The following is a 19,562-nucleotide window of genomic DNA, read 5'->3' as shown; positions in this document are numbered from 1 at the left end:
ATTGGGACTCATACACTGCTGGTGGGACTGTAAAATGGTACAACCATTGTGGAAAGCAGTATGGCGATTCCTTCAAAAGTTGGAATTAGAAATACCATTTCACCCAGCCATTCCATTACTAGGTATACATCCTGAAGAAGTGAGAGCCATGACAAGAACAGACATATGCACACTTATGTTCATCACAGCACAATTCACAATAGCCAAAAGATGGAAACAACCTAGGTTTGCATCAAGTGAGGAATGGATAATGAAACTGGGGTACATACACACAATGGAATACAATGCAATGCTAAAGAATAATGTAAAATCTGCAAAACACTGCTTAACATGGATGAACTTGGAGGACATTATGCTGAGTGAAATAAGTCAGTCACAAAAGGATAAATACTATATTAGTCTGTTATTGTAAAAGTCAAGGAAAGATTTATCTATGGAAGTACATGTTCTTTTTTGGTTACAAGTGGTGGGAGGGCAGAGGAGGGAGTACTGTTAGATAGATAGAGATAAGTATTGATTTGGGTGAAGAGAAGGGCAATGTACCAAATGTGAGTGATCATTACAGTGGCATTGAAGAAGAGAAAGACATAGAGAGGTACGTGGGAGGTACAGACAACAAAAATGAACCCTTTTGCACATACTGTACAGCATTGTCAATGAAGGCAAACATGGGTATATTGGTAGATAGATGGGTGGACAGGCTGAACTAGTAGGTATGTCCATGAAATGGGGAGTGCACCCAAGAACATGTAAACGGTTGGCAGACAATGGTCCTATAAGTTTATGTGAATGATCAGAATTCCCAGGTGTATAGTAGAGCTGACAAGAGGCAAGGTGGTAGTCACTGGTTGGTCACAGCCAGCTACCCAGAGAGACCAAGTAGTTGAGCCTGTGGGCTTGGGACCATAGTCACAGGGGACATCAAGCTCAATCAGCATAACATACTATACAAAACATTGTTCCACCTCCTACTTTGGCTAGTAGCTACTGGGATCTTAAAAGCTTGCAAGCTGCCATCTAGATGCAACAATGGGTCTCTCCTCATCCAGAGCAAAGAAGAATGAAGAAAACCAAAAATTCACAGACACAATCAGTCCTAGCGACTGGTAAACCATCCCAGCTGCAGCCTATATGACTTTGAGACCAGAAGAACTAGATGGTGCCCAGCTACCAATGTCAACCACTTGGAAGGTGATCTATATAGGAGATCCTTGATAGACAGGGAGAACAATGTGGACAAAACTCAAAATCATTTGGAGAAAAAAAAGCGGGGGCACCAGGTTTATTGGTTCAAAAGAGCCGGGTGGAACCACTGAGATTATGACCCCTAGCTGCCCTTCAGGTCTGGAATTGAACTCACACCTGTGGCTCCAGCCAACAAAAGACAGGCATATGTGTTGAACATTTGCCTGAGGTAGATACACTCCTTGGACAGAACAATCATGGGAGAAAGAAGGGCTGATTATCTCGCTTATGCACTGGGAGACAGCTCAGGAGGCAGGAGGGCATGGAGGGATGGACACAGGGAGAAGGTAATTATAGGGAGGAAGTGGGAGGGGAGCTCTCGCACTGTGGTAAATTGTAGTGAATGTCATGAGACAAAGTGTACGTGAACTGTTTTATGGAAAGTGAATTTGCTCTCTAAATTTTCACCCAAATCACCATTTCTCTTGCAAACAGGAACCAGACAAGGATGCCCACTATCACTACTTCTATTCAACATTGTACTGGAAGTCCTAGCCATTGCCATAAGGCAAGAAAGGGAAATCAAAGGCATCTAAATTGTAAGGAAGAAGTCAAACTATCCCTATTTACTGATGGTATGATCCTGTACCTAGAAAACCCAAGAGACTCAGTGAAAAATGTCCTGGACTAGTTGAGAGATATAGCATAGTGACAGGATACAAAATCAACATCTTGGATTCCTTTACACCTGCAAAGAGATTGCTGAAACAGAAATAAGGACATCAATGCCATTTACAATAGCTACCAAAAAAAAAAATAAAATACTTAGGAATAACATTTACCAGGGACACAAAAGACCTGTACCGAGAATACTATAAAAGACTACTTCAAGAAACCATCAGAGATCTACATGAATGGAAGAACATACCATGCTCATGGATAGGAAGATTGAACATTGTGAAAATGTCAATCCTACCCAAAGCAATATATACATTCAATGCAGTCCCAATCCAGATCCCATCAGCATTCTTTAAGGATATGAAAAAACCAATCACTAACTGTATACAGAAAGGAAAAAACCCTGGTTAAGCAAAGCATTACTGAAGAAGAAGAACAAGGTAGGAGGTCTCGACTCCCAGATCTCAAAACCTACTATACAGCCACAGTAGTCAAAACTGCCTTGTATTTGTATAGTGAGAGACACATAGACCAATGGAATAGAATTGAAAACCCAGAAACAGATCCATTGAGCTATGGTCAGCTAATCTTTGACAAAGGGCCGAAATACATTAAACTGGGAAAAGATTGTCTGCTTAACAAATGGTGCTGGCAAAACTGGATATCCATTTGCAGAAAAATTAAACAAGATCTATACCTCACACCATACACAAAAACTAAATCCAGATGGATCAAAGACTTGAATGTGAAACCTAAAACTATAGAGTTCCTTAAGGAAAAACTAGGGACAAATGTAGGGGCCCTAATATATGGCATAAACAGACAATCAAGCATAACCCAAAATGCACAAACAGCAGAAGACAAATTAGGTGAATGGGACCTTCTAAAAATTAAATTTTTATGTGCTTCCAAAGACTTCTCCAAAAGAGTCAATAGAGAACCTACAGATTGAGAAATAATATTTGGCAATGACATACCTGACAAAGAACGTATCAGCTGACAAGGGTTCTATCTCTAGAATTTATAGAAAACTCCAACACCTCAACAGCAAAAAGACAAGTAATGCAATTAAAAAATGGGCAGACGACATGAATAGACACTTCACCAAAGAGGATATTCAGGCAGCCAACAAACATATGAAAAAATGCTCACAATCATTAGCCATTAAAGAGATGGAAATAAAAACAATGAGATACCATCTTGCCCCAGCACTAGTAGCAAAGTTCAACAAGACAGAAAATAAATGCTAATGAGGATGTGCAGAAATTGCAACTCTCCTACACTACTTGTGGGACTGTCAAATGGTAAAACTACTATGGAAAGCAGTATGCCAATTCCTTAAAAAGTTGGAATTAGAAATACCATTTGATCCAACAATTTTATTAGTAGGTATAGATCCAAAAGAAGTGAGAACCAGGACAAGAACAGATATATATGCACCCATGTTCATCACAGCACTATTTACAATAGCAAAAAGATGGAAACAACCTATGCACCATCAACAGAAGAATGGATAACCAAACGATGGTACATACACACAATGGAATTCTATGCAACACTAAAGAATAACATAGAATCAGTAAAACACCACATAATATGGGTGAACTTGGAGGACATTATGCTGAGTGAAATAAGTCAATCACAGAAGGACAAATATTGTATTAGCCCATTATTGTAAAAAGTCAAGGAAAGGTTTATATATGGAAAGAAATTTTCTTTGTTGGTTACCAGGTGTGGGAGGGGAGGGGAGAGAACACTGTTAGGTAGGTAGAGACAAGTATTGATTTGGGTAAAGAGAAGGGAAATGTACCAAAATGAATGATCAACACAGTGGTATTTTGGAAGAGGAAGAAATAGGTGCATGGGAGGTACAGACAACAAAGATGAACCTTTTACATGCACATTACTGCATTGTCAGTGAAGGCAAACATTGATATACATGAAGATAGATGGGTGGACAGGCTGAACTATTAGGTATGTTTCTGGAGGGAAGACTGTGCCCAAGACCATGTATAGGGTTGGCAGACAATGTTCTACAAGTGTATTTGTATGTTCTGTAAGAATTCCCAGATATATAGTAGAGCTGACAAGGGGCAAGGTTGTAGTCAATTCTTGGCCACCGCTAGCTACCCAGAGGGAGCGAGCAGTTGGAGCTGTGGGCTCGGGACCATAGTCAGAGGGGACATCAAGCTCAATTGGCATAACATACTACACAAAAACATTATTCCACATCCTACTTTGACAGTCACAACTGGGATCTTAAAAGCTTGCAAGTGGCCGTCTAGATGCAACGATGGGTCTCTCCTCATTGAGAGCAAAGAAGAATGAAGAAAACCAAAGACACATGGAAACAATTAGTCCAAGAGACTAGTACACCATGAGATCCTCAGCCTATATAACTATGAGACCAGAAGAACTAGATGATGCCTGGCTAGTACTGTCAACCTCTTGGAGCCCCCTCTGAGTGGGAGAACAATGTGGAACAAAACTCGAAATCATTTAAAAGAGAAAAAAAAAAAAGGGACCAAGTTTGCTGGTCTGATATAGCCTGATGGAACCACTGAGTTGCCCTTCAGGTCTGGAATTGAACCCACTCCTGTGGCTTCCAGCCAAATAAAAGACACACATACGAGCTGAACATTGACATTAGGTAGACACACTCCTTAGAGAGATCAATCATGGGGCAGGGAGACAGCTCAGTGGCAGGAGTGCATGGAAGGGAAGGAAACAGGGAAGAGGTAACTATGGGAAGTAAGTGGGAGGGAAGCTGTTGCATTGTGGTAAATCATAGTCAATGTCATGAGACAAAGTGTATGTGAGCTGCTGTATGGAAAATGAACTTTCACCCAGGAGCTCTGATGGCATAGTGCCTAGGGCACTTGACTGTTAACCAGAAGTTTGCTGGTTCAAATTCACCACTCGTTCCTCAGAAGGAAGATTGGCAATCTACTTCCATAGTGATACTGCCTTGGAAACCACGGAGGGGTCGCTATGAGTCAGAGACAACTCCACGGCAAATAACAATGACAACAAACTTTCAACCAAATCACAATAAAAATTTAAGAAGAGAAAAAAAAAATCATGGGGGGGAGGTGGGAAGAACACACAAAATGTGCAATATCCATAAAATGGAATATTATTTGCCAACAAAAAGAAATGAAGTATTTACACATACTATACCATGAAAAAACCTTGAAAATATTTTGCTAAGTGAAATAAGTCAGATACAAAAGGCCAAATTTTCTATGATTCTGTTGTTAGGTGCCGTTGACTTGTTTCCAACTCACAGTGACCCCATGCACAGCAGGATGAAACATCGCCCTATCCCAAGTCAGTTCTATTATACTTGCTATACTTGAGCCCATTATCACAGCCACCATGTCAATCCATCTCGTTGAAGGCCTTCCCCTCTTTCGTCAACCCTCCACCTTACCAAGCATGACATCTTTCTCCAAGGAATGTTCCCTTCTGACAACATGACCAAAGTAGGTGAGATGAAGGCTGGCCATTCTTGCTTCCAAGGAGCATTTCAGTTGCACTTCCTCCAGGACAGATAAGTTAGTTCTTTGAGCAGTCCAGGTACGTTCAGCATTCTTCACCAGCACCACAACTCAAAAGCATCAACTCTTCTTCAGTCTTCCTTATTCATTGTCCAGCTCTCACATGCATACAAGGCGACTGAAAATATCATGACTTGTGTCAGGTGCACTTTGGTCCTCAAGGAGACATCCTTGCTCCTCAGCACTTGAAATAGTTCCTTCACAGCCGATCTGCCCAGTGCTACACGTCGTCTAATGTCCTGACTGCTGCTATGTGAATTCTTCGACAACCTCAATCTTTTCTCTACTTATTGTGATGCTGCTTATTGGTCCAGTTGTGAGGATTTTTGTTTTCTTTATATTGAGATGTAATCCATACTGCAGACTGTGTTCTTCAATCTTCATCAGTAAGTGCTTCAAGTCATCCTCACTTTCAGCAAGCAAAGTTGTATTCTCAGCATATCTCAAGTTGTTAATGATTCTTCCTCCAATCCTGATGCACCATTTTTCTTCATATGGTCCAGCATCTTGAATTATTTGCTCAGCATATATATTGAATAAGTATGGAAAAAGGATACAAACCTGACACACTCCCCTCTTGATTTTAAACCATCCAGTGTCTCCTTGTTCTGTTCAAACGACAGCCTCCTGGTCAAGGTACAGGTTCCTCATGAGTACAATCCAATGTTCAGGAATTCCCATTCTTCTCAATGCCATCCATGATTTGTCACGTTCCACACAATCAAATGCCTTTGCATACTCAATAAAACACAAGTAAACAACTTTCTGGAATTCTTTGCCTTGAGCCAAGATCCATCTGACAGCAGCTATGATATCCCTTGTTCCATGTCCTCTTCTGAATCCAGGCTGCACCTCTGGAAGCTCTGTCAATATACTGCTGCAATCGTTTTTGAATTATCTTCAGTAAGATCTTACTTGCATTTGATATTAATGATATTGTTTGATAATTTCCACATTCTGTGGGATCACTTTCTTTGGAATGGGTACAAATACAGATCTCTTCCATTCAGTTGGTAGGTAGCTGTCTTCCAAATCTCTTAGCATAACCAAGTGAGTGCCTCCAGTGAGGCATCCGTTTGTTGAAATATCTCAATGGGTATTCCATAAATTCCCAGAGCCTTATGCTTCGCCAATTCCTTCATTGCAGCTTCTACTTCCTTCTTCAATACCATTGGTTCTAGATCATATGCCACCTACAGAAATGGATGAAGATTGACCACTTCTTTTTGGTACAATGACTCTGTGTATTCTTTCTATCTTCTTTTGATGTTCCCTGCATCATTCAATATTTTGCCCATAGAATCTTTCAATATTGTAACTCAAGGCTTAAATTTTGTCCTTAATTCTTTCAGTTTGAGAAATGCTCAGCAGGTTCTTCCCTTTTGGTTTTCTAACTCCAAGTCTTTGCACATTTCATTACAGTATTTGGCTTTGTCTTCTCGAGCTGCTCTTTGAAACCTTCAGTTCAGCTTTTTTATCTTGTCATTTCTTCTATTTGCTTTAGCTACTCTCCGCTCAAGGGCAACTTTCAGAGTCTCTTCTGTCATCCAATTTGGTCTTCTCTTCTTTTCTTGTCTTTTTAGTGACATCTTGCTTTCTTCATGAATGATGTTCTTGATGTCATCCCACAATTCTTCTGGTTTTCCATCATTGGTGTTCAATGCATCAAATTTATTCTTTAGATGGTCTCTAAATTCAGGAGAGATATCCAAGATCATATTTTGGCTCTCTTGGACTTGTTTTAATTGTCTTTAACTTCAAGTTGAACTTGCATATGAGCAGTTCATGAACTGTTCGACAATCAGATCTTGGCCTGTTTATGGCTGAAGATATTGAGCTTTTCCATCAGCTCTTGCCACAGATATAGTCAATCTGATTCCTGTGTGTTCCATCTGGTGAAGTCCATGTGTACAGCTGCCATTTGTGTTGTTGAAAAAAGGTGTTTGCAATGAATAAGTCATTGGTCTTGCAAAATTCTACCATGCAAGTTCCAGCATTATTTCTGTCACCAAGGCCAAATTTTCCAGCTACCAGTGATTCTTCTTTGTTTCCAACTTTTGTATTCCAGTCACCAGTGATAATTAACACATCCTGATTGTATGTTTGGTCAATTTCAGATGGCAGAAGTTGATAAAAATCTTCAATTTCCTCATCTTTGGCTTTGGTGGTTGGTGCATAAATTTGAATAATAGTAGTATTAATGGGCCTTCCTTGTAGGTGTATGGATATTATCTTATAACTGACAGCATTGTACTTCAGGATAGATCTTGAAACATCCTTTGTGATGATGAATGACACAGCATTCCTCTTTAAACTATCGTTCCTGGCATAGTAGATCATATGGTTGTTGGATTCAAAATGGCCAAATCTGGTCCATTTCAGCTCACTAATGTCTAGCATATTAATCTTAATGTGTTCCATTTCATTTTTGACAACTTCCAGTTTTCCTAGATTCATACTTCCACATTTCATGTTCCGATGATTAATGGATGTTTGCAGCTGTTTCTCCACAATTTGAGTGGTGTCACACCAGTAAAGGAGGTCTTGAAAGCTTTACCTTATCCATATGAGTAAGGCTGGTTTTACTCTGATGATGCAGCTCTTTCCCAGTCCTATTGTGAGAGCCTTCTAACCTAAGTGACTCATTCTCCTCCTCTGTATTGAACAATGTTTCCAGACTATTCATAAAGTTGCGCAGTAATGTATCAGACAGTGTTTCTCTACTATTCATCAGGTTTTCCTTAGCCAATTCTTTGAGAAGTGAATGGCCTCTTCCTTCTTCCTAGTCTGTCTCAGTCTGCTAGCCAGGCTGATAATGCACCATGTGGACCTGTTGGGTTTGAAATATCAGTCACACAGCCTCAAGACTCACAGCAACACATCACCAAAGGAGGACAAACTGACAGACAAGTTTGTTTCCCTTAGCTGTTGGAAACCTCTCCAACTTCCCCTTACCTGGATCCTTGCAGCTGACTCCTCCCTCTGTCCTGGTCTCCCTCACCTTTTCTGTCCTTTCCTTGCTTTCCTGCTTTGCTGCTTTGGGGTGTGGCCTGGGTTCCCTCTCCTCATCTGGATCCCTGCAGCTGACTCCTCACTCTGTCTCAGCCCCCCTGGCCTTTTACTCTCATTTTGCCCACTTTCCCACATTGCCACTTGTGGGGCATGGCCTGGGTTCCCTTTCCTCACCTGGATTCCTGTGGCTGACTCCTCTATATGATTCTATGTATATGAAATATTCAGTATAGGCAAATCCATAGACACATTTTGTAGATTAGTGTTGCCATGGGCCTGGGGAGTTAGAAATGGGTAGTGACTGGTAATAGGCACAGGGTTTATTTTGGGGTGATGAAAATATTCTACAATTAGATAATGGTTATAGTTTCCCAACTCTGTGAATATATTAAAAATCACTGAATTTTATATTTTAAAAGGGTGGCTTTTGTGGTACATGATTTATATTGCTATAAAAAAATTAAAAGATAATTATGTAAAGTTTACATAGTTATCTTATTAGTGGGAAATTGACCAAAGTTAAATATACACCAATATTGTGAAAACTGCATTATGGTATAGACTTATGCTGATATACTATAGAATCCTGAATGAATTCTTGTTCTAGAAAATTGATAACAATATGGGGAAATATTCAAGAAAAGTTAAGCAAAAACTAGGCACAAGCACAAAATAATAATAATAATAATAAAGAATAAAGAAGATGGGACTTCAATTTCCAGCAGTATGAAAGACTATTCACCTTGATAAATCATGGCTTACAACAGAGTTTCACAGACCTGTGAGGTCATACCAAAAGTTTTAATACTTTTATCATTGATATACCAGAAGAAAAAAAGTGTGATATTTTAAAAATATTTGCAATCACAATGGCTGAAACTTGCCAAATTTAATGAAAGACATACATATATAGATTCAAGTAGCCAGCAAAACACAAACAGAATAGACTGAAAGAAATCCACGTTCAGAGACATCATAATCAAAGCTGCTGAAAATTAAGACAGAGAAAAATACTTGAAAGCAGTAGAGAGAATTGACACATTATTGATGAGAGAACAATGTTTGGATGACTGAGTTCCTCATCCCAAAGCATGAAGGCCATATGTCTGTCAGTTTGTCGTACTGTTACAGCTTGTGTATTGCTGTGAGGCTGGAGGCTATGCCACTGGTATTTCAAATACCAGCAGGCTCACACGTGGTGGACATGTTTCAGCAGAACTTCCAGACTAAGACAGACTCAGAAAAAGGAGAAGGCCATCCACTTCTCAAAGAATTGGCCAGTGAAAACCTTATGAATATCACTGAAACTCCGTCTGATATTTTACTGTAAAACTTTATGAATAGCCCTGAAACATTGTCCAATATAGTGCCAGAAGATGAGCCCCTCAGGCCAGAAGGCACTCAAAATATGACTGGGGTAAAGCTGCCTCCTCAAAGTTGAGTTGACCTTAATCATATGGTTAGAATACAGCTTTTGGGATCTCCATTGGCTGATGTGGCATGACTCAAAATGAGAAGAAACAGCTGCAAACATCCATAATAATCAGAACATGGAATGAACGAAGTATGATCTAAGAAAATTGGAAGTTGTCAAAAAATGAAATGGAATGCATAAAGATCAATATCTTAGGCATTAGTGAGCTGAAATGGAGTGGTTTTTGCCATTCTGAATTCAACAACCATATGCTCTACTATGCCAGGAATGACAAATTGAAGAGGAATGAATGTGGGATTCATCATCTCAAAGAATGTTTCAAGATCTATCCTTAAGTACAGTGCTGTCAGTGATAGGATAACATCCTTATGCCTACAAGGAAGACCAGGTAACATTACTATTATTCAAATTTACACACCAACCACCAAAGTGAAAGATGGTGACATTAAAGATTTTTACCAACTTATGCAGTCTGAAATTGACCAAACATACAATCAATATGTGTTGATTATTATTGGTGATTGGAAAACAAAGTTGGAAACAAAGAAGAATCACCAGTACTTGGAAAGCATGGCACTGGTGATAGAAATAACAATGGAGATTACATGATAGAATTTTGCAAGATCAACACTTATTCATTGCAAATACCTTTTTCAACAACACAAACGGTGGCTGTTGTTGTTGTTGTTATGTGCCATCGAGTCAGCCCTGACTCATAGTGACCCCTCCTTGGGTTGCCAAGGCAGTATCTCTACGGAAGTAGATTGCCCAACCTTCCTTCCAAGGAGTGGCTGGGGGTTTGAACCGCCAGCCTTCTGGTTAGCAGTCAAGTGTCTTAGGCACTATGCTACCAGACAGAGCTCCTCAAACGGTGGCTATATGCAAGGATTTCACCTGATGGAGTACACAGGAATCAGATTGACTACATTTGGGGAAAGAGGCAATGAAGAAGCTCAATATCTTCAGGCAAAACAAGGCCAGGAGCTGACTGTGGAAAAGACTACCAACTGCTCATTGTAAGTTCAAGTTGAAGCTGAAGACAATTAAAACAAATCCACAAGCACCAAAGAAAGGTATTCAAAATTAATAAATCATTGGTCTTGGAAAATTCTATCATGAAATCTCTGGCAATATTTCTATCACCAAGCCCATATTTTCCATCTACTGATGATTCTTCTTCATTTCCAATATTTGCATTTTAATCAATAATAATAATCAATACATTTTGATTATATGTCTTGTCAATTTAAGACTGCAGTTATTGGTAAAAATCGTCAATTTCTTCATCTTTGGCTTTAGTGTTTGATGTGTAAAATGGAATAATAGTAGTATTAATTGGTCTTTCTTATAGGTGTATGGATATTATACTATCACTGACAACGTACTTCAAAATAGATCTTGAAATGTTCTTTTTGACAATGAATGTGACATCATTCCTCTGCAATTTGTCATTCTCAGTATACTACATCATGATTATCTGATTCAAAATGGCCAATACCAGTCCATTCAGCTCACTAATGCCTAGGATATCTATCCTTATCCATTCCATCTCATTTCTTACAACTTCCAATTTTCCTAGATTTATACTTCATACATTTCATGTTACAATTATTAATGAATATTTTAATTTGTTCCTTCCCATTTTGAATCATGCTCCATCAGCAAATGAAGGCCCCGGAAGCTTTACTCCATCCAGGTCATTGAGGTTGACTCTACTTTGAGGAGGCAGCTCTTCCTTGATCATACTTCAAGTGTCTTCAAACCTGAGGAGCTCACCTTCTACCACTATATCAGACTATGTTTCACTGCTATTCCTAAGTTTCAGTGGCCAGTTTCTTCAGAAGTGAATGGTCCTATCCTTCTTTCTAGTTTGTCTTAGTCCAGAAGCTCTGCTGAAACCTGTCCACCAGGGGTGACCCTGCTGGCATTTGAAATACCAGTGGCATAGCCTTCAGCCTTATAGCAAAATGCAAACCACCACCATACGACAAACTGATAGACAAATGATGGTACATTTACTTTAGCTAGTCACTATTCAAGAGCAAGTTTCCTAGTCTCTTCTGACATCCATTTTGGTGTTTCTTCCTTTCTTAATGGAATTTCTTCCTGTCTTAATGACATTTTCCATTCTTCACACATGAAATCCTCCATGTCATCCGATGACTCATCTGGTCTTCTGTCATTGGTATTCATTGTGTCAAATCTATTCTTCAGATGATCTCTAAATTCAGGTGGGATATAACCAAGGTCATATTTTGGGTTCTCGTGGACTTGTTTTCATTTTCTCCAGCCTCAACTTGAATTTGCATATGTGCAATTGATAGTCTGTTCCACGGTCGGCCACTGGCCTTGTTCTGACTGATGATATTGACCTTCTCCATTGCCTCTTTCCACAGATGTACTTTATTTGATTAATGAGTATTCCATCTGGCAAGGTCCACAAGTATAGTCACTGTTTATGCTGTTGAAAAAAGGGTATTGCAATGATTAGTCATTGATCTTGCAAAATTCAATCATGCAGTCTCTGGTGTCATTTCTTTCACCAAGGCTATATTTTCCAACTACCAATGCTTCTTCTTTGTTTTCAACTTTCACATTCCAGTTCCAGTAGTTTTCAATAAACTATGGGCAACCCTGCCAGCATCTGAAATACTGGTGGCATAGCCTCTAGCATCACATGAACATGCAAGCCACCACAGTATGACAAACTGACATGGTGGCCATCAATACTAGCATAAATTTGCATACATATACTCTGAAATATCCATTGCAATGAAAATGAGCTATATACTAAACACATGAATAGAGAGGAATCTCAAAAACATATCACTGAACAGTAGTAGAAGGTAGTAACAGAAATATACAGAACGGGCCCTCCTGCACACGCACCCTTCCTCCCTTACTCACAGGGCAGCTCCCACGTATACCAGTATGGCTTCCACCAGGCTGCCAAGATGCTGAGGGCCTGTCAGTTATTGGGTGTGACTGCAGCTGCTCAGAGTTGCTTCTGTGTGAAGTTTGTCCTTCATCCATTGCAACTGTGGTGTAGATACTCTACTTCTGGTAGTTCTGGATTCAGTCTGATCTACTAAAAATCTCTAATGTATCAGAGGTGATAAAAGGATCTAAACAGCCTACCTCCTACCTCCAAAAGCAAAAGGGAAACACTCCAGCTTCTACAACAGCAGGTGAAACACTATCAGTCCCTGTCCCGCGGTTCAGCATGAGGAATCTATACAACTTGATCTCCCTGCAGTTGGTGAAGGAAAACCCACACCTGAACTTCAGAGGAAGCATCCTCATCTACTGTAAGAGAATTACCACATGAAGAAGTTGCAGGTCACCTTGCACAACAAGAAAAGCAAGAACAAGTTGAGATTAAGTCCTTAGCCAAAAGCTTAGAAGATGCCCTGAGCCAAATTGCTCACATCACTCTGCAGGTGATCACAGCTCAAAATGCTGCTGTCCAGGCCATGAGTGCACACTCGAGTATACTGAATGAGGCCATGGACAATTCTGAGATAGCAGGTGAGGAGAAGTCAGCCCAGTGGTGCACAACAGAGGGTGCATTGCAGGAAGGCAGTAGATGAAGCTGCCGATGTCCTTCGCAAAGCCAAGTAATTACTCTTGGACTTTAACAAAGAAGAGTTAGAGAAGATGAAAAGTGTAATCGAAATGCAAAGAAAAAGGAGATTGGTGGGGCCAAACCTCACACAAGTACTGCAGAAGGGAAACTTCACAATGTGATTGTTGATCTGGATAATATGGTCCAAAATGTCCAGGCAGCTTAGTCTGAGGCTAAGGTTGTATCTCACTATCATAACTTGATGGTCCAAGCCCAGGATGACTTTAAACAAGAACTGAAGAGGGTTACTCCAGAAGTACTGCTGGGTGGAAAGGAATGAGTATTTCTGACATAACTGACAAGCTGTCTACTGATGATCTGAACTCTTTGATTGCTCAGGCACACCATCGCATTGACCAGCTAAACAGAGAACTATAGCAGAACAGAAAGCCACAGAGAAGCAGCACATTGCATTAGCCTTAGAAAAACAAAAGCTGGAAGAAAAGCAGGCATTTGACTCTGCAGTGGCAAAAGCATTTGGAACGTCACAGAAGTGAAATAGTGCCTGAACAGGACAGAAAGCTAGAGGAAGTCTGAGATGCCACAGAAACTGAAATGAGAACCCAGCTCCCCCAACAGGCAGTTGCCCATACCGATCACTTAGGAGATGTCCTTAGGGTACAAGAACAGGAACTGAAATATGAATGTGAGAAGGACATGTCTGAGAAACCTGTTGAACAAGAATTACAGTATTATCATCTCAGTCAAGAGCAAGTTGACAACTTTACTCTGGATATAAACACTGCCTATGCCAGACTGAGAGGTATCGAACAGGCTGTTCAAAGTTATGTCGTTGCTGAAGAGGAGGCCAGAAAAGCCCACCATCTCTGCCTGTCGGCTGAAGCATTAAAGTACAGCATGAAGACAGCATCTGCAGATCTGCCCACTGTCCCATTTGGCAGTGCAGTTGAGGCATCAGTCAACTGTTCTGATAATGAATCTGCCCAAGCTTTAACAACAGCTATACCTCCAGAGTCCCTGACTCATGGGGTGTACAGTGAAGAGACCCTTAAGAGCTCGTTTCTTATGCTGTCCAAAATCTGACCTGGAAGATAACAATGATCGATCAAACCAGAAATAGCTTATAACAATACTACCTCTCCTATTTGCAGTCACTGCTCCTGTGTCTGCCTAAGCAGCTGAAGCCACCGGAGCTCTGCCCTGAGGAAATAAACAAATTTAAGTTATTGTCATATTCGTCCTATTGCATTGAGCATGGAGATCTGGAGCTGGCAGCAAAGTTTGTCAATCAGCTGAAAGGGGTGTCCAGGCAAGTGGCACAGGACTGGCTGTGTGAAGCCTGAATGACCCTAGAAACTAAACAGATAGTGTAAATCCTGACAGCATACGCCAGCGCCATAGGAATAGGAACCACTCAAGTGAAGCAAGAATAAGGTCGAGGAAGAGTTTTTGTGAAGTCACATTTCATGTCAAGGGAAATCAGCAATGATACATATATGAGGGCTTTGCAGCAAGGGTCTCAGAATAGTCTAGAAACAAGCAGGTTACAGAAACTGTGCTAAATGTTAACACTCATTGCAGTTACATTATTTCTGCTTGCTATCATGTCAGTGAACTCCAAGATTGCTTTCTTTGCAACTTGTGTAACATTTTCTGTTTTTCAGGTTTTACTGATCAGGATTGTGAGCCAATCAAAATAATGTTTGTGATCCCTACTAGTATTGATTTTTGCCCTTGGAGAAAACTGAATAAAACAATAAGATGAAAAAAAGAAGAAGTACACAGAATGGTTCAATTTACAATTGCAAAACCAAATGAAGGAACTCTTTTCTGACTTGATTACTCACTTAAAGGAAATAAAATCAATGTCATAGTTAAAAATTTCTCCACATTTAAAACTGAATTTTATTAATTATTTAACTATTTTGCTATGAAAGAAGGCAAAATATCCTCTACAAATTACACCAGCAATATCTTAATCTCCATTCTGGACTTTATTTATACCAAATTCTTATTCAAATAAAGTTAAACAAATAAGAAAAAAGTATCTTGGCATCAGACATGTCAATGTAGACAGATAAATAAACACTAAACATTATAAAAATATCAACTAAATATCAAAAACAAAAGGATAAGTTCACATTCTATCTCATAGTGAGTGTGTGGTAGGTTAAGAAAAGATGCAATTAAGGGCAACAGCATTTCTATTGCAATTGGTCTTGAAAGACTTCCTGAAGCCTAATAAAATACTTTGAGATTTTTGTTTTCCTAGAAGCAGATTATCAAATAGATAAACTTTAAACATAAATGTCTATTTTAGGAAGTTTTCCATTTTTAAAATTCTCAACTCATATTTAAATTCTGATTAAATGAGAAACACAGCTACAACCTCACATTTATTAGTTTCTTAAGTATTTTACAGATATTGTAGTTGTGTCATTTCTGTAAGAGAAGTGATAGTCAAGATCAGTAAGTTCCTGGGTTCCACTAACAAAAGACTTTGATTCAATGAAGCTTAGATGTCTGTAAATTTTAAAAGGCACCTTGGTAATTTTGATGAGACAGTGAATTAGAGCCTTCTTAAAGTCCCTTCCAGTTTGTTTTACATTTCTAAAGAACGACAACAATCTAAAGCAACTATTTCTCAAAATCTTCAAAATGGGACTGGGCTGGAAAAATCATCAAAGCACAAATTTTAGAATATAAACACCTCTAATGTGATAAACAGAGCAACTGTTTTATATAGTATACAAAGCTGAAATTACATCCCACCAACAGGCCCAAGAGGCGTTGAACACAAATTCAGTAACCAGAATTCATTCTTTAAATAATATACATTCTTTAAGACACTTACTCACAGAGAAAATGAGAAATTCTGTGATAAGGAGTTCTCATTCTCTAGGTGTGTGGTAATATTTTTCTTTGAGATATGTGTAAATAATCTCTACATTGTTATTGGATCACAGTTTTTACCCAAAAATTTTCATACCTTTCTGCAAACATGGAAAATAGCAATCAAGAGATAATGATTGGGATCCAGATTTTTCTAAATTGGCAACCAAGCAGTAGAATTTTAAAAACATGTAGAACTAAGGCAAACATTGAACTCTGCACACTTTAACCATTTGTAGCTAATTAGATAATATTCATCTCCCACAGATTTCAGAGAAATGTTGGAAAAAATCATTTGATTTTTCTTAATGATTGTTCTATAAGATCCTTAACATTTTTGTGATCCATGAAATGTACAGTGCCCACCTACAATTTCTCTCAGTAAGGTTTAGTGGGAATCCGCTATCCCACTTTTAGTGCATGCTGCCATCTGGTGGGAGTCTGTATAACTGCATAAATCTGAAGAAATAGACCTCATCCCACCAACCCCAACACCAGAGAGCTCTTGGATCATATGTGTCCCACTAATTGTATCAAAATCTATAATACATTAAAAAAAAAAAAATTATCATTTCATTCAAAATTCCACTACTGAAGACAATTTCAGCAAAGAAAAATAATCAAAGCAGAAAACAATTTGCTCTTGAAAAGGTTAGATTCCTTTCAGGGTAGATTCTGTCTTGGATTTACCACCAATATAACTTCCTGCAGACATGTGTTAATGGAAAGCCAGAGGAGTTAACCAAATAGGCTGGACAGAAGGCCAACAACTACAGTCCAGGCCTGTACTGAGAGGTGAACCTTTCTTGGTGTCCACCTAGTCACCACACACTGCCAGGTTCCCTTCTGACAAGGCAGGCCTACTTCTGACTGGCCCTGCTTCCACAAAGTTATACATCAAAAAGAGAAGTTTTCCTCTCAGCTTATTTCTTTCTACCTAGCACTCATTTATTGGCTCAACTGCTCTGCCTTACCTAGGAAAAGAAGATGCATAAATAAAAACTCTTTTCTAAGTAGGTCATGTTAACTAGAATAAAGTTATCTTTGATTGCTAATACATTATAAGAGAAATTGTACTAACAAACATGTCCATAGGTGCCTTAGGGAATTTATTGTCCAGTATTGACAAAGAAGTGACAACACTGCTATGTGGCTTAGAAAACGAACATTAGAGAATAAAGACTAGAGAAACATAATGTTCTGGGCTGAAAGGTCTTTGGATGATCAGGGTGGCAGGGAAAGAGTCTTAGTAATTAATGAGATTTAATTTCTGAGCAGCCCACCAGAATGGGAGCTTGCAGAATATTAATCTGACTTAGAAAAATAAAGGAGATACAACAGTTTCATATTGCTTCACGTTATGCAATAAGATTAAATCTTTTATAACAACAATATTTGGTAGAAAAATTTCCTGTATATATGCTTTACTTTTTCAGCCTATCTCCCAACTTTAGATAACCAGAAAAAAACTCTTCCGAAAAACACCAATCAAGATTTTTAATGTAAAGAAAGGCCATCTACAGAACCATTGAGACATTTGATGCAGTTGCCACATCAGAAACATGCCTTGTATATATAATGAAGAGAATAAAGCACAATAAAGTAGTCTTGAGTCACATATAAAAGTCACTCACTTCCTGTTACTCATAAAGAAGCAAAACCAAAAATGAGTGAAGTAGAAAAATGCCAGACCTTCACTTCTGAAAGTATTTTCTGAATAGTATCTGGTGCAGATATAATGTACACTTACTAACCAAAGAAAAGAGAGTCACTGTCAGTGAATTCATTTTACCTGCAATGTAACTATGATCCGAGTACGTTTTCAAATACAGAAGCCAAGAAAATTCTTGGGTTAATCTCATTGAAATATAATGTTGAGGGTAAAGTAGATTGAAATGTTTAAAGAGTGTTCAAGTGGTTTTCATTTTTTTTATTGTGATTTGGGTAAAAATTTACAGAGCAAATTTACTTTCCGTACAGCAGTTCACATATACTTTGTCTCATGACATTGATCACAATTTACCACAGTGCAACAGCTCCCCTCCCACTTCTCCCGATAGTCACCTCTTCCCTGTGTCCATCCCTCTATACACTCCTGCCCCCTGAGCTGTCTCCCTGTGCATAAGCAGCCCTTCTTTCTCCCATGATTGTTCTCTCCACGAAGTGTATCTACCTCAGGGAAATGTTCAACTCATATACCTGTCTATTGTTGGCTGGCAGTCACAGGTGTGGGTTCAGTTCCAGACCCAAAGGGCAGCTAGGGGCCATAGTCTCATGCTTTTTTCCACCAGGCTCTATCAGACCAGCAAACATGATCCCCCACCTTTTTTTTCTCCAAATGATTTTAAGTTTTTTTCCACATTGTTCTCCCTCTCTATCCAGGATCTCCTTCACAGATCCCCTTCCAAGTGGTTAACATTGGTAGACAGGCACCATCTAGTTCTTCTGGTCTCATAGTCATATAGGCTGAAGACTGGCTGGTGTACCACTTGCTCAGACTAATTGTTTCCATGAATTTTTTTGTTTCTTCATTCTTCTTTGCTCTGGATGAGGAGAGACCCATCATTGCATCTAGATGGCAGCTTGCAAGATTTTAAGACCCCAATCGCTACTCACGAAAGTAGGAGATGGAACAATGTTTTGTGTACTATGTTATGCCAATTGAGCTTCATATCCCCTGCAACTATGGTCCCAAGCCCACAGGTTCAACTACTAGGTCCCTCTTGGTAGCTGGTTGTGACCAAGCAGTGACTACAACCTTGCCCATTGTCAACTCTACTATACACCTGGGAATTCAGATCATATACATAAACTTATAGGACCATTGTCTGCCAACCCTGTACATGTTCTTGGGTACACTCCCCATTTCATGGACATACCTACTAGTTCAGCCTGTCCACCCATCCATCTACCAATATACCCATGTTTGCCTTCACTGACAATGCCATACTCTATGTGCAAAAGGGTTCATCTTTGTTGTCTTTACCTCCCATGTACCTCTCTATGTCTTTCTCGTCCTCAATGCTGCCATATTGGTCACTCACGTCTGATACATGCTGCCATATTGGTCACTCACATTTGATACATTGCCCTTCTCTTCACCCAAATCAATACTTATCTCTATCTATCTAACAGTGTTCCCTCCCCTCCCCTCCCACCCCTGGTAACCAACAAAGAACATGTCCTTCCATAGATAAACATTTCCTTGACTTTT

At 39.3% G+C, this 19,562-nt stretch overlaps 1 pseudogene; it reads left to right on the top strand.

The window, feature by feature from the left end:
* The window catches only part of LOC103202677, a 119,461-nt pseudogene extending 104,572 nt beyond the window's left edge, over positions 1-14,889 (top strand).
* The last annotated feature ends 4,673 nt before the right edge of the window (positions 14,890-19,562 follow it).

Source organism: Orycteropus afer, unplaced genomic scaffold (assembly GCF_000298275.1).
Source record: "Orycteropus afer afer isolate SDZICR_OR568_19922 unplaced genomic scaffold, OryAfe1.0 scaffold00191, whole genome shotgun sequence".
Taxonomy (NCBI): domain Eukaryota; kingdom Metazoa; phylum Chordata; class Mammalia; order Tubulidentata; family Orycteropodidae; genus Orycteropus; species Orycteropus afer.
The sequence above is the reverse complement of the archived record's forward strand: the minus strand, read 5'-3'. Positions and strand labels throughout refer to the sequence as shown.